Genomic DNA, 14,891 nt, shown 5'->3' with positions numbered 1-14,891 from the left:
GTACCTTCAGTAGGATTGGTATCAGCTCCTCCTTAAATGTCTTATAAAATTCTGCTGGAAAGCCATCTGGACCAGGGCTTTTTTTGTAGGTAGTTTTCTTATTATGTAGTCAATTTCCTTGATTGTTATTGGTCTATTTAGGGTCTCAATTTCTTCTTGTTCCAACCTAGGTAGGTGGTGTGATGTCAGAAAGTCCTCCATTTCCTTAAGGTTTTCAAGTTTGTTTCCATACAAGTGTACGTAGTAGTCTCTAATGACCTTTTGTATTTCTTCAGGGTCAGATGTGACTTCATCTTTTGTGTTTCTGATTGTGCTTATTTGGGTTTTTTCTCTTTTTTTCTTGGTCAGTCTAGCTAGGGGACCATTGATCTTGTTTGGCTTTTTGAAGAACCAGCTTTTTGTTTCATTGATTTTTTGTATTATCTTTTTGTCTTCTATGTCCTGGATTTGGGCTTTTATTTTGGTGATCTGGATTCTTCTGCTGAAATTAGGGGTTTTGTGGTCTTGCTTTTTAGCTTTTTTAGGTGGCTTCTTAGGCTGTTAATTAGTGATCCTTCCATTTTCTTCATGGGCATTTGTAGGGATATAAATTCCCCTCTTACTTCAGCTTTCATGGCATCCCATAGATTTTGGTAATATGTTTCTTCATTTTCATTTGTTTCCATGTATCTTTTAATCTCTGTTTTGATTTCATCATTTACCCAGGAGTTGTTTAGCATCATGCTGTTTAGTGTCCATGTCTTTGTGAGTTTTGGGGGGACCATGTTGGTGTTAATGTTTATTTTTATTCCACTGTGTTCCGAGAAGGTGCATGGTAAAATTTCGGTCCTTTTAAATTTGCTTATGCTTGATTTATGGCCAAGTATGTGGTCGATCTTAGAGTACATTCCATGTGGTGAGGAGTAGAATGTGTATTCTGTGGTCTTTGGATGGAGGGTTCTGTAGGTATCAATTAAGTCCATTTGATCAAGAGTCACATTGAGGTTTCGGATCTTGTTGCTAATTTTTTTGTCCTGATGATCTGTCTAGGGTTGTGAGTGGGGTATTGAAGTCCCCAGCTATGATGGTATTGGAGTCAATATCTTTTTTAAGTTTACCTAGAAGCTGCTTTATGAAAGTTGGTGCTCCTATGTTTGGTGCATATATGTTTGGGATGGATATTTCTTGTTGACGGATTGAACCTTTTATCATTATGTAGTGGCCTTCTGTATCTTTTTTAATTTTTGATAGCTTAAAGGGTATTTTGTCTGAGATTAAGATCACGATTCCTCCTTTCTTTTGTGTTCCATTCACCTGAAAATGTGTTTCCCATCCTTTTACTTTGAGTCTGTGAGTGTCCTTTCTAGTGAGGTGAGTCTCTTGAAGACAATAGATTGTTGCCTGGTGGTATTTTATCCATTTTGCCATTCTGTCTTTTCAGTGGTGCATTTAGTCCATTCACATTCAAACTAATTATTGAAATGTGAGAGTTGATCCCTATCATAATGTTCTTACAGAGTTGTTTTTCTTCCTGTTTGTGTGTTGTCTTTCTTTTGGTTTAGAGTTGGATTATGTGTGTTTTTAATTGTTTGCCTGTACTCTTGTGAAGAACGTTGTTGTTCTTTTTTCCTTTTCTTCTGTATTCAATACTTTCTTAAGTGTTTCTGTAGAGGTGGTCTTGTGGCAGTGTAGGTTCTTAGGGATTGGATATCTGGGTAAGATTTCAATTCTCCCTCACTGATGAAGCTTAACTTGGCTGTGTAGGTTATTCTCAGTTGAAATTGTTTATCTTTTAGAACTTTGAAGATAGGGCTCCAAGCTCTCCTAGCCTGGAGGGTTTCTGTAGATAAATCTGCTGCTATTCTAATTGGTCTTCCCTGGTATGTAGTCTGACCTTTTTCTCTTGCAGCCCTTAGGATTTTTTCTTTTATACCTACTTTGTTTAGATGAATTATTATATGTCTGGGATTTGGTCTTCTCATTTTTTGTCTTCAAGGGTTCTCTGAATCTCTTGTGTTTGAATTTTTTCATCCTTGATGAGATGAGGGAAGTTTTCTTGAATGATTTCATGAAATGTTTGTTTTAGTGTGGCCTCTGTTTCTCTCTCTGCCTCAGGAAGGCCAATTACTCTTAAGTTCAGTCTCTTGAAATGATCATTCATCTCTTGGAGGTTTTGTTCTGTCTTTTTGAGTTTCTTTTCTATGCTTTTGACAGTTTGGGTTAGTTTTTATGTTTTGGTCTTCGAGCTCTGAGATTCTTTCTTCTGCTTGGCTAATTCTGCTTTCCATGCTTATTAGTTTGTTATTTATTTCTATCACAGTATTCTTTACTGCTGTTATTTCTGACATCAGCTCCTTCCTATTTTCCTCTTGTCTCTCCTCAATTTTTTAAATTCTCTCTATTAATGTCTTGATGTCTGGGTTTGTTGCATGGGACCAGTCATTCTGGGGGGTCTTCATTGTTTGTGTTCCAGAATCTGTTTTCTCAGTGTCTGATCTCCCAGGGGTCTGTGTGAGACCTATATTCTTCTTTTGGTTTTTCTTCATTTGTGCGGTTTTTTTCCCCCTCCCTACTTTTTCCTTCCCTCCACATCACCATCTTCTTTAATTCTGTTATTCAGGGGTGGAGTGATTGGTTTTACTTCTATTTGTTCAATCTCCTATTCTTTATGTATGTCCTCTTACTTTGTTCAATTCTGGAGTTGCACTGCAGGATTGGGTTGGTCCTTTTTGAGTTTTGAGATTTACTTATGGGGGAGCTGTGATTCAAAATCTATCTGCAGGTCCTGGTATTCACTGACAGGTGAATGGATAATCTGAAACCCACTTCCCACTGCCTTGGAATCTATCCATGCAGTGGGGCTGTAGGTTTACTCCCTGAAATAAAATGTAGTTAACAGAGGGAAGAGAATGGAGCAGACAGTGGGGGAAAGAGGTGGTGGAGAGATAGAGGAGTAAAGGGGGAAACAAAAGAGTGTACCAACAAATGGAGAGTGAGAGACCTATAATGAAACAGATAAACACAATAGACCACAGCTACAAACTAACCATCTCCCATACAAAAAAATAAAACATACAATGATGCTAACATACAAGCTAACCAACCACCTTATTGGTGTGCTTTTCCTCTATACAAAGATATGGTTTACAGAGAGTAGAAAAGAGAAGGAACAACACAGTAGGAATAGAATTAAGTCATTAAACTAACAGAACCAATCAAGCACAATCTGAGACTTTTCATTTAAGTCCAATGTCCTTTTAGCTCTGATTTCTAGCTTTCCTTTCAAGCTGGTAAAATTAGTTCCCAGTTAGGGTCAGTTGCCCCTGGCCTGCTGTGAAGAATAGTTCAGATCACCCTCCGTTCACCACTCTGGCCTGGGTCTGTTTTTCAAGCTTGTTTCTTCCATTTCGGTGTTGTTACCTTGAATTGCCAGCAGGTGGTGCTATCTCGGCGCTCACCACAGAGGGGGTGGGGCCAGACAGGTCCTGGGTATAGGCTGGAGATGGAAGCCTGCCTCAGGGCACACAGGAGGAGACCCGCTGCAGGCAGGAAGTCAAGGTCGTAGGAGAGGTGGCAGGGATCCCAGCAGATCTTACCTGCAGGGGCTTCAAGGACTGAAGTCGTGGATCACCTCAGGTACAGGTGGCGCGTTGTGCTATGGCCACCATGGAGGCCGTGGCAGCACCAGTAGCTGCTGTGTCTGCGCTGCAGTGGTTGTCCAGATCGCTGCAATGCCCCAGTGGTGGCAATGGCTGAGCTCCATGTGAAGAGCAGGCTGCGATGTTGGGGTCCACAGCCCCTGGGGAGAGAGCCAGAGACCCTCTGCATTCTCCTTTGCAGAGGGTTTCATAGACCAGGTTTCCCCATAGCCATCTTGTTACCAAAATGTATTTCTTAAATAATAAGACTTGAAAGTCAAAATTACTCCTTGACCACATGTTACATTAGCAGGCAGCAAAATAGTAATAATCTCCTTGTGCATCTTTATCAGAGCATCTGGGTGACCACATACAATGCCAGTGAGCAGTAATTGGGAGAAATCTTTTTTTTTCTGAGAAGTATGTCTTAAGAGTGGTCTTAAAATAATCAGTAAACCTTGCTGGAGACATGCAGATGTGCTGTCATCCAAACTTTGTTGCTCTAGTTCTACAGCATAGGCAGCGTCAGTTTAGCCTAATTCTTGACAGCCCTAGATTTTTTAAAATGGTAAATGAGCATTGGCTTCTACTTAATGTCAACATCTGCATTTGCATCTAACAAGAGGGTCAGCCTATTCATTGAAGCCTTGAAGCCAGACATTGACTTCACCTCTCTAGATTTAAAATTCCTAGGTGGCATCTTCTTTCACTATAAAGTTGTTTCAAGTCTTTCTCTTGAACACTTACTTACATACTATTGTAAAGGTTTCACTTGAACTAATTTCAGTACTATTATGTCTCAGTGAATAGGGGAAGCCCAAGGCAAGGGAGAGAAATGGAGGAATGGCTGATCAGTGGAGAAACCAGAACATACACAACATTTATTAATGTCCTTCATTATGTGAAATCAAGAGTAACATAAAAGAACAGTGATCACAGATTACCACAAGAGATATAATATTAATGAAAAAGTTTGAATGTCACAAGAATCACCAAAATGTGACACAGAGGCACAAACCGAGGACATACTTTTGGAAAAATGGCTCAATGCAGGGTTGCCACAAACCTTTGTAAAAAAAAATGCAATATGTACAAAACACCATAAAACAAAGCTCAATAAACAAGGTATATCTGCTTATGTGTATATGTGCATTATGTGTGTGTAGATGCACACACATACATACACATAGGTATATATATATATACAATGAAGAGCTTGTATCTAAACTATATCAATGGTGCTATAACAATAATAAAAAGATAAAGAAATTCATTGAGATGAGAGAGGCAAAAGACTTAAACAGATATAAATGTGTGATTTGTATGCAATTTGTATATAAAAAATTCTCAACAACATTGCACATTAAGAAAATACAAATTAAATCCACATGATGATAAGAGTACCCACCCATCTGAGTGGCTAAAGTTTAAAAGCCCAACAATACCAAATATTAGGGAGAATCAAGATGAGAAACATAAGTAATACGAGCTTCACATATTGCTTTTAGAGATATGAAATACCATAATCAATTTTAGGGAAGCTTTAGTGGTTTTTAATATAATTTCAAACATATATCTATCCTGTAATCAAGTAATTATACTCTTGATATTTGTTCAGTAGTAGTGAAAGTTGAATTTCTCAAAAAGTTGTGTATAGAATAAAAGATTTAATCTCAAAAGCTTAAAACTGAAAACAACCCAAAAGTTTATGAAGAGTACAATGCTATTTAAAAATTGTGATAATATTTTTACAATAAAATACTATTTAACAATTAAAAAGGAAGAAACCACTAATGCATTCCACAATATGAAATAATCTCACAGATATTGTGCTTGGTGAAAGAAGACAGGCAAAAAATATACTGTGATTATGATTTTAGGTATAAAGTTTTAGAGAAGGCAAAACCAGTTTTATAGTAAATACATATAGTAAATATATATTGTTGCTTCTGATAGTAAGGCATGTACCTAAATGACTAAGAATGTGCCTGAGAGACCTCTCTGGGATGAAGGAAATATTCCATATCTTGATTAGTATGGTGGTTATAAAGGTATATATATTGACAAAGTGTCACAATGTATACACATAGTCATAGCATGTGCAAACCTTAATTTTTATAAATTATACAATTTTTTATAATTATACTTTATATATATTAAAATTATATTTTAAATAATTATGCAATTATACTGCATCCAAAGTGGAAAAAAATGATAAGAGGATACCATGAATGATGCATCACAACAGATAATTTGCTCACACCAGCATACACCAAAAAGGAACAATTTAAACCTCTTGAGAGACCCTAGTCTCACAGGAAGCAGTGGGTCAACCTACACTCCCACTACATTATTATTACAATTAACACCTGAGAAAGCCTATATACATAGATCATCTATATCAAAGGAATTCTTACAGATCAGTCATGGTTCATTCAGATGAGAAAGAGCCAGAGAAACAACTCTGAAATTATGAGAAAACAGAGTATGACTCCTCCAAAAGGGCTCACCAATTTTTCAATAATGGAAACTAACCACAATGAATTTCTCAAAATGTCAGATAATGAATTACAAATATTGATTATAAAGAAGGTCAATGAGATGCAAGATAAAGTTGATAAACAACTCAAAGAAATTAGCATAATATTCAGGAAGCAGAAAGAGAGTTTGATAATTTAAAGAAAAATAACCAAAAAAAAATCATTGGAGGTGATACATAGCACAGTGCAAAGCTATAGCAGTAAGCTAGAACAAGTGGGACAAAAAGAATATCAGAGATGGAAGACAGGCTCTCTGAACTAACCCAGTCAGATAGAAACAAAGAAAAAGGATCAAGAAGAATGAGCAAAGTCTGAGAGCTGTGGGATTTTGTAAAGTGGCCAAATCTGTGAATTATAGGCATTCCAGAAGGAGAAGAAGCTAAAGGAAGATATACAGGAATATATTCAAGGAACTAATTCAAGAAAACTTCCCTGGCCTTGAGAGAAACTTAAACATTTAGATATAAGAAGGCCAAATAATTCCTGCAAGATGTATTACAAAAAGAAGGTATATCATTGTCAGTCTCTGAAATTATATGAAAAAAAATCCTAAGAGCAGCTAGAGAGAGGCAAGTCACTTATAAAGGAGAAGATGTTAGACTAACAGAAGACTTCCGAGTAGAAATGCTACAAGCCAAAAGAGAATAAGAGCCTATTTTCAATCTCCTTAATGGAAAAAATAAAAGTCAGCCAAGAATCTTGTATGCAGCCAAACTAAGTTTCATAAAATTGGAAGAAATAAAATCCCTCCCAAACAAACACTAAAAGAATTTGCCATCATTAAACTGGACCTACAAGAGATGCTCAAAGGAGTTCTAAACTTGGAAATGAAACAATGACTCTCCCTATCACAAAAGAGCACATCAGTTCAAAACTCCCAGTGCCTATAAAGCAAGTACACATTAGAATCCCCAAGTCAGTTAGCTTACAACACACTGGCAGGAACAAAAGCTCACATATCAATATTAACCATGAGTGTGAACAGGTTAAATGCTCCACTTAAAAGAATCAGAGTGGCACACTGGATTAAGAAAACAAGACGCAACCATATGCTACCTACAAGAGACTCACCTACTGGCCAAAATGAGTCACAGACTCAAAGTAAATGGGTAGAAAAAAATTATTTAAGGTGACTAGTCAACAAAAACAAGCAGGAATAACCATTTTCATATCTGACAGCTCAGATTAAAAAAAAAGTAAAAAAAGACAAGATAATTATATAATGATAAAGTGCAAAATTCAACAAGAAGAGTTAACCATCTTAAACATATACTCACAGAACACCAGAGTACCAAAATTCATTAAGCAAACACTACTGGACCACTGAAAACATATTGATACCAATACCATAATAGAGGATGATTTTATCCAACTTATATCACTAGACAGATCACAGAAGCAGAAAATTAATAAAGAAACACTGGACTTAAATGTGACTATAGACCAAATGGACCAAATAGATATTTACAGAACTATTTCTACCCAACATCTATAGAATATATATTCTTCTTATCTCTGCATGGAACATTCTACAAAATAAACCATATCCTTGGCCATAAAGCAAGTTTCAGTCAATTAAAAAACATCAAAATTATACCAAGCATCTTCTCTGACCAAGTGGAATATTAGCAAGTGGAAATTAGCAATCAACACTAAGAAGAGCTCCCAAAACTACACCACTACATGACAACTCGCTCTTAAATGACCCTTGAGTAAACAATGAACTATAGACAGAAATTTCCAAAAAAAATGAAAGTAGTAACACAATATACTAAAACCTCTGGGACACAGAAAAAACAGTTCTGAGAAGAAAGTTTACAACATTAAATTCCTATATCAAAAAGAGAGATCAGAAATTAACAGTTCAACCTTGTACCTTTAATTACTTGAAAACCAAGAACAATCTAAGGCTAAAGCTAGCAAAAAAAGAGAGATAACAAAGATCAGATTAAAACCTAATGACATTGAGAACAACAAAAATTAATACAAAGAATCAATACATCAAAAATTTATTTTTTTGAAAGGATAAATAATATCAACAGTCCACTAACTAAACTAACCAAGAAAAAAAGAGAGGAAACACAAATAAATTCAATCAGAAAAGACAGAGGGAGCATAACAAATGATACTACAGAAATATAAAAAGATTATCAGAGACTACTCTGAGCACTCCTATGGCAACAAAATGGAAAATCCAGAGGAAATGGATAAATTCCTGAAAAATATAACCTCCCAAGACTGAACCAAGAAGAAATAGCTACCTTGAATAGATCAATAATGAGCAATGAAATTGAATCAGCAATAATAATAATAATAACTCCCATAAACAGCAAAATAAAAGCCCAGGGCCAGATGTATTCAAGGTTGAATTTTATCACACATAGAAAGATGAACTGGCACCAATCCTACTGAAACTATTGTAGAAAATCGAGGAGGAGGGACTCCTCCTTAACTCATGTATGAAACCAGTATCACATTGATAACATTAGGCAAGTGCACAGCAACAAAAAAGAAAACCACAGAACTGTTTGCCTGATGAATAGGATGCTAAAATCTTTAACAAAATACTAAGCAACCAAATTTAACAGCATATCAAAAAAATGATTAATCACGACCAAGTGGGTTTTATTCCAAAGATGCAAGGAAGATTAATTATCTGAATCTTCTACATAGACAGAAGTAAAAATAAAAACCATAAGATTATCTCAACAGATGCAGAAAAGGCATTTGACAAAATCCAACATCTCTTCATGATAAAAACCCTTAACATATCTCATGGCATTGGAGGAACATATCTCAAAATAATAAGAGCTATATATGACATACCAACAGCTAACATCATACATAACCAGGAAAAGTTGAAACCATTCTCCCCCAGAACAGGAACTCTCACCACTCTTCTTCAACATCGTACTGGAAGTCCTAGCAGGAGCAATTTGACAAGATAAAGAAATAAAAGGCATTAAAATTAGCAAAGATTTTATCTCTGTTCATGAAGGACATGATTGTATATCTAGAAAACTTTAAGACTCCTCCAAGAAGCTTCTAGATCTGATAAATAACTTCAGTTAGGTCTCAGGATAAAAAAAATCAACATATAAAAATCGGTAGCATTTTTATACACCAACAATGACCAAGCCAAAGAACCAAATCAAGAGCTCAATCCCATTCACACTAGTCACACACACACCCAAATAATAAGAAATAAATAAATAATAAAACCTAAGAATACACCTAACTAAGGAAGTGAAAGACCTCTACAAGGAGAACTCTTTACAAAAGTTAAAAGAAATGTAAATGACGCAAATAAAATATACATTATGTTTATAGACTGGAAGAATCAATATTGCTGAAATGATCACACTGCCCAAAGCAATCTACCAATTCAATGCAATCCTGATCACAATACCAACTTTGTCTTCTACAGATCTAGAAAAAAAATCTTAAAGCTTATATAGAATCAAAAAGCAGTCTGAAGAGCCAAAGGAATGCTAAACAAAAAGAAAAATTGTGGAGGCATCACACTGCCTGACTTCAAATTATACAATAAGACTATAGTAACTACAACAGCATGGTAGCAGTACAAGAATAGACTTATAGACCAATAGAACAGAATACAGAACTCATGTAACAAACTACATTCCTACAACCAACTGATATTTGACAAAGCTGACAAAAATAAACAATGAGGAAAGGACACCCTTTTCAATAAACAGTGCTGGGAAAATTGACTAGCCTCATGCAGAAGAATGAAACTGTATCTCTAGTTTTCACCATATACAAAAATTAACTCAAGATGGATCAAAAATTAAATGCAAAGCCTGAAACTGTACAGATTGTAGCAGAAAACATAGGAAACACTCTTCTGGACATTGGCCTCTGCAAAGAATCTATAACAAAAATCCCAAAAACAATTGCAAAGGAAACTAAAATTGACAAATGAGTCTGAATTAAACTGAAAGCATCTATACAACAAAAGAAATAATCAGCTAGGGAAACAGAAAATCTACTTAGTGGTAGAAAATATTTGCAAACTACATCTCAGACAAAGGGCTAATATCCAGAATCTGTAAAGGGATTCAAACAACTCAACATACACACACAAATAAATAACTACATCAAAGAATGGACAAAGGGCATAAACCGAAAATTCTCAAAAGAAGACACACAAGCAGCCAACATATAAAAAATGCTCAACATCACTAATTATCAGAAAAATGCAAATTAAAACCACAATGAGATATCACCTCATACCAGTTGGAATGGCTATTGTTAGAAAGTCAAAGAAAAACAGATGTTTGGTGTGACTGTGGAGAAAAGGGAATACTCGTCCACTGTTGTGGGGTTGTAAACTAGTTCAACCTCTTGAAAAACAGTATGGAGATTTTTTTCAAAGAGCAAAAAATTGAATTACAATTTGACCCAGTAATCCTACTAGTAGAGATCTACCCCCCAAAAGTAAATCAGTATATTAAAATGATACCTGCAATTTACAACTGCAAAATCATGGAACCAACCTTAGTGCCCACCAACAATTGACTGGATAATGAAAATACGATATATATATAATATATATTTATAAATACACATACCGTGGATGGAACTGGAGATCATCATCCTAAGCAAACTGAGTCAGAAACAGAAAATCAAACACTGCATGTTCTCATTCATATGTGGAAGCTAAATATACCTAAAGATAGAAATAATGGACACTGGGGACACCCATAAGGAGTGAGGTGGGGAGATGAGCTAGGGTTCAGAAACTACCTACGGGGAACAATTTTCACTCTCTGGGGAATGGGCACCACTCAATTGCCACCATGACACAATGCATCCATGTAATGAACATACATGTGTATCCCTGAATCCAAAATAAAATAAAAAATAAAAAAGCCTATCATCACACCTAAAGAAATTAAATAAATAAGAACAAACTAAATCCAAAGCTAGCAGAAAAAAATAAATAACAGAGATTAGAGCAGACAAAATAAAATTGAGACCAAAATAATTATACAACTGATCAATGAACAGAAAAGTTGGCTTTTAAATTTTTATTTTATTTTATTATAGAGATGTGGTGTACAAGTAAGGGTTAATTACACAAGTAGGCTGCAAGCAGGTGAAGTTTGGGCCTTCAACTGACTCTTACTTCCCCTGGTTTAGAACCAGGTACCCTTTGTATTGTTATGTGCCTCCCTCCCTCCCTTCCTCTCTAGGCAGTGCCCAGTGACTGCTGCTGCTCCCTTCCGTGTGCTAATGCGACTACTGTTTAGGGCCCACTTATGTGAGAGAACATGTGGTATTCAGTTCTTTGTTCCTGGGATAGATCACTAAGTATGCTGTTCTCCTACTCTATCCAGTTTGCCACATAATCTTTTTTTGAAAGGATAAAAAAATTGACCCATTGATAGCTAGATTTACCAAGAAAAAAAAAAAAAAGGAGATCCAAATAAGCACAATCAGAAATGGCAAAGGTGACCTTACAACTGATACTACAGAAATACAAAAGATCCTCAGAAACTACTACAAACACCTCTATGAACAAGTGTTAAAAAATTTAGAGAAAATTGACAAATTTCTGAAAACACAAATCTTCGCAAGATTGAACTAGGAAGAAATTGAAATTCTCAATAGACCTATAAGGAGTCACAAAATTGAATCAGCAATAAAATAAAATTTTAAAATCTACCCCCCCCAAAAAAGGGCTAGTGCCAATCATACTAAAACTATTCCAAAAGATCAAAGAGGAGAGATTTCTTCCTAACTCATTCTGCCAAACCAGTATTATCCTGATACTAAAACCTGGCAAAGACACAACAACAAAAAAGGAATATTCTTGATGAACACAGACCCAGAAATCCTCAACAAAATAGTAGCAATCTGAATCCAGTGTCACATAAAAAACATAATTTATCACAATCAAGCATGTTTTATTCCTGGGATGCAAGGATAGTACCACATATACAAATCAATAAATGTGATGCACCACATAAACAGAATTAAAAACAAAAGCAAGATGATTATCTTAAAGATCCAGAAAAGGCATTTGAAAAGTCAATATTCCTTCATGATAAATACCCTGAGCAAATTGGGCATCGAAGAAACATGACTCAAAATAATAAGAGCCATCTTCAACAAATCCATAACCAACATAATACTGAATGGGTAAAAGTCAAAATCATTACCCCTAAGATCTAGAAGAAGACAAGAATGTCCACTCTCACCACTCCTGTTAAATATAGTAACGGAAGTCCTAGCCAAAGCCATCAGACAGAGAAAGAAATTAAAAGCATCCAAATAGGAAAACCTGAAGTCAAATCATTTCTGTTCACTGATAACATGATCCTGTACCTAGAAAACTCTGAAAATTCTTCCAAAAGACTTTCAGACATGATAAATTACTTTAGTAAAGTTTTAAAATTTAAAAAAGTTCACAAATCAATAGCATTTCCATGTACCAATAATATTCAAGCTGATAACCAAATCAAGAATGTTGTCTCATTTGCAAAAATCACACAAATAAAATACCTAAGAATACATTTAACCAAAGCATGAAAGTTTTCTACAAAGAAAACTACAAAACACTGATGAAAGAAATCATAGATAATACAAATGGAAAAAAAATTGCATGTTTATGGATTGGAAAAATCAGTATCATTAAAATGATTATATTGCCCAAAGTAATCCACAGATTCAACACAATTCTTCTCAAACTACCAGTGTTATTTTCACAAAATTAGAAAAAAAGTCCTAAAATATGTGTGGAACCAAAAGAGAGTCCGAATAGCAAAAGCAATTCTAAGGAAAAAGTACAAAACTGGAGGCATCACATTATCCAATGTCAAACTAGACTATAAGTCTATAGTAACCAAAACAGCATGGCACTGTTTCTAAAATAGATACATTTATCAATGAAATAAGATAGATAACCCCAAAATAAACCCACCCACTTGCAAACAACTAATCTTTGGCAATGTTAAGAAAAATAAACAATAGGCAAAGGAAATTCTATTTAATAAATGGTATTGGGAAAACTGGCTAGCCAGTTACAGAAGAATAAAACTGGACCCCTATCTCTCATCATATAGAAAAATTAACTCACTATGTCTTAAATAATTAAATGTCAAACCTCAAACCATAACAACCCTAGAATCAAACCTAGGAAAAAAATTTCTGGATATTTGCTTAAGCAAATAGTTTATTACTAAGAACACGAAAGAAATTGCAACAAATACAAAAATTGACAAATATATATATATATATATATATATATATATATATATATATATATATGCCATGGAATACTATGTAGCCATAAAAATAAAGAAATTATGTCATTTGTATAATAGCAACATGGAGGCTATTATCTTAAGTGAATTAATGCAGTAACAGAAAAATAAATACAAAACAAATACAGTATGTTCTCACTTATAAGTGGGACTTAGACAATAAATATACATGGAAATGATAAACACTGGGGACTCAGGGGCAAGGGTTGGAAAAACTGTCTATTGGGTACTATATTTATTATCTAGGTGATGGATTCACTAGAAGCCCAAACCACAGGTTCACCCAATATACCTATGTAATAAACCTAAACATGTACTCCCTAAATATAGAATAAAAATAATACATCATGCAACACTAAACATAAGAAAGCTTAATTATTTACTTAATTTAACAATTATATATTTATTTTTCATTGTTTCAAATAGAATATATTTGGCTACAAAAACTAGAAATTTACTAAAAAGTATTAAACAATATATTTATTTTGTGACTACATAATATCAAACATAGTGAACTTTAAGATATAAAGAATCTTAATATAAAGAAGAACATTTAATAATTAGAAAAAAATCAGTTCATTAAAGAAGACATAATAATTCTAAATGTGTATGCACCTAATAAGAAAGAGACATTGCCATTTCCTCTGGATGTTATCAAGGTTGGAGGAGATGCTGGAACTTCTGTATCTATATGGTAATTGGAATATTTAATTTTCTGGGTCAATTTGAGTGAGCCACAGCATTCACAGATTAAGCATTGTTTCTGTCTGTGAAGGTGTTTCCAGATGCCATTAGTGTTTGAATTGTGGCAGTAAATTAGACTGCTCTCCTTAATGTTGTTGGGCATTATTCAATCAATTGAGGGCCTGAATAGAACAAAAGTTGGAGAAAGGAGAGATTTTTCCATTTTTTTCTCTCTCACTTTCTGATCTGGGACATCTCATCTCATCTTCTGCCTTTGTACTGGAATTTACATCATTGGCTTCCCTGATTCTCAGGCCTTTAGACTCAGATTAGTTTACACACCACCAGTTTTTCTGTGTCTCCAGCTTCCCTAGGTTTCCAGCTTGCTGATGGCAGATCAAGAGCCTTTTCAGTCTCTATAATCATGTGAGCCAATTTTTCATAATAAATCTCTCATCCTCTCTCTTTTCCCATATGTGTGTGTGTATACACACACACACACACACATATATGTCTATGTCTATGTCTATCTATATCTAATCTATCTTCTCTTGGTTCTGTTTATCTGGAGAACCATGAATAATAAGTAATAGTGGGGGACTGCAGGAGACTGAAGCCAAGACTTCGGACAACAGGATAAAGAGATGGCGGGGATCTATCTATTTACATACTTTGTTTTTTTTAATCAATATTTTTTTATTATGATATTGTGGGGTACAGTTAAGGGTTAGGTATACAAATATGTTTCATTCAGGCACCCT

The sequence above is a fragment of the Carlito syrichta genome, unplaced genomic scaffold (genome assembly GCF_000164805.1).
Source record: "Carlito syrichta isolate Samal-C Ts95f unplaced genomic scaffold, Tarsius_syrichta-2.0.1 Scaffold302062, whole genome shotgun sequence".
Lineage (NCBI taxonomy): Eukaryota > Metazoa > Chordata > Mammalia > Primates > Tarsiidae > Carlito > Carlito syrichta.
This window is presented reverse-complemented; position numbering follows the sequence as displayed.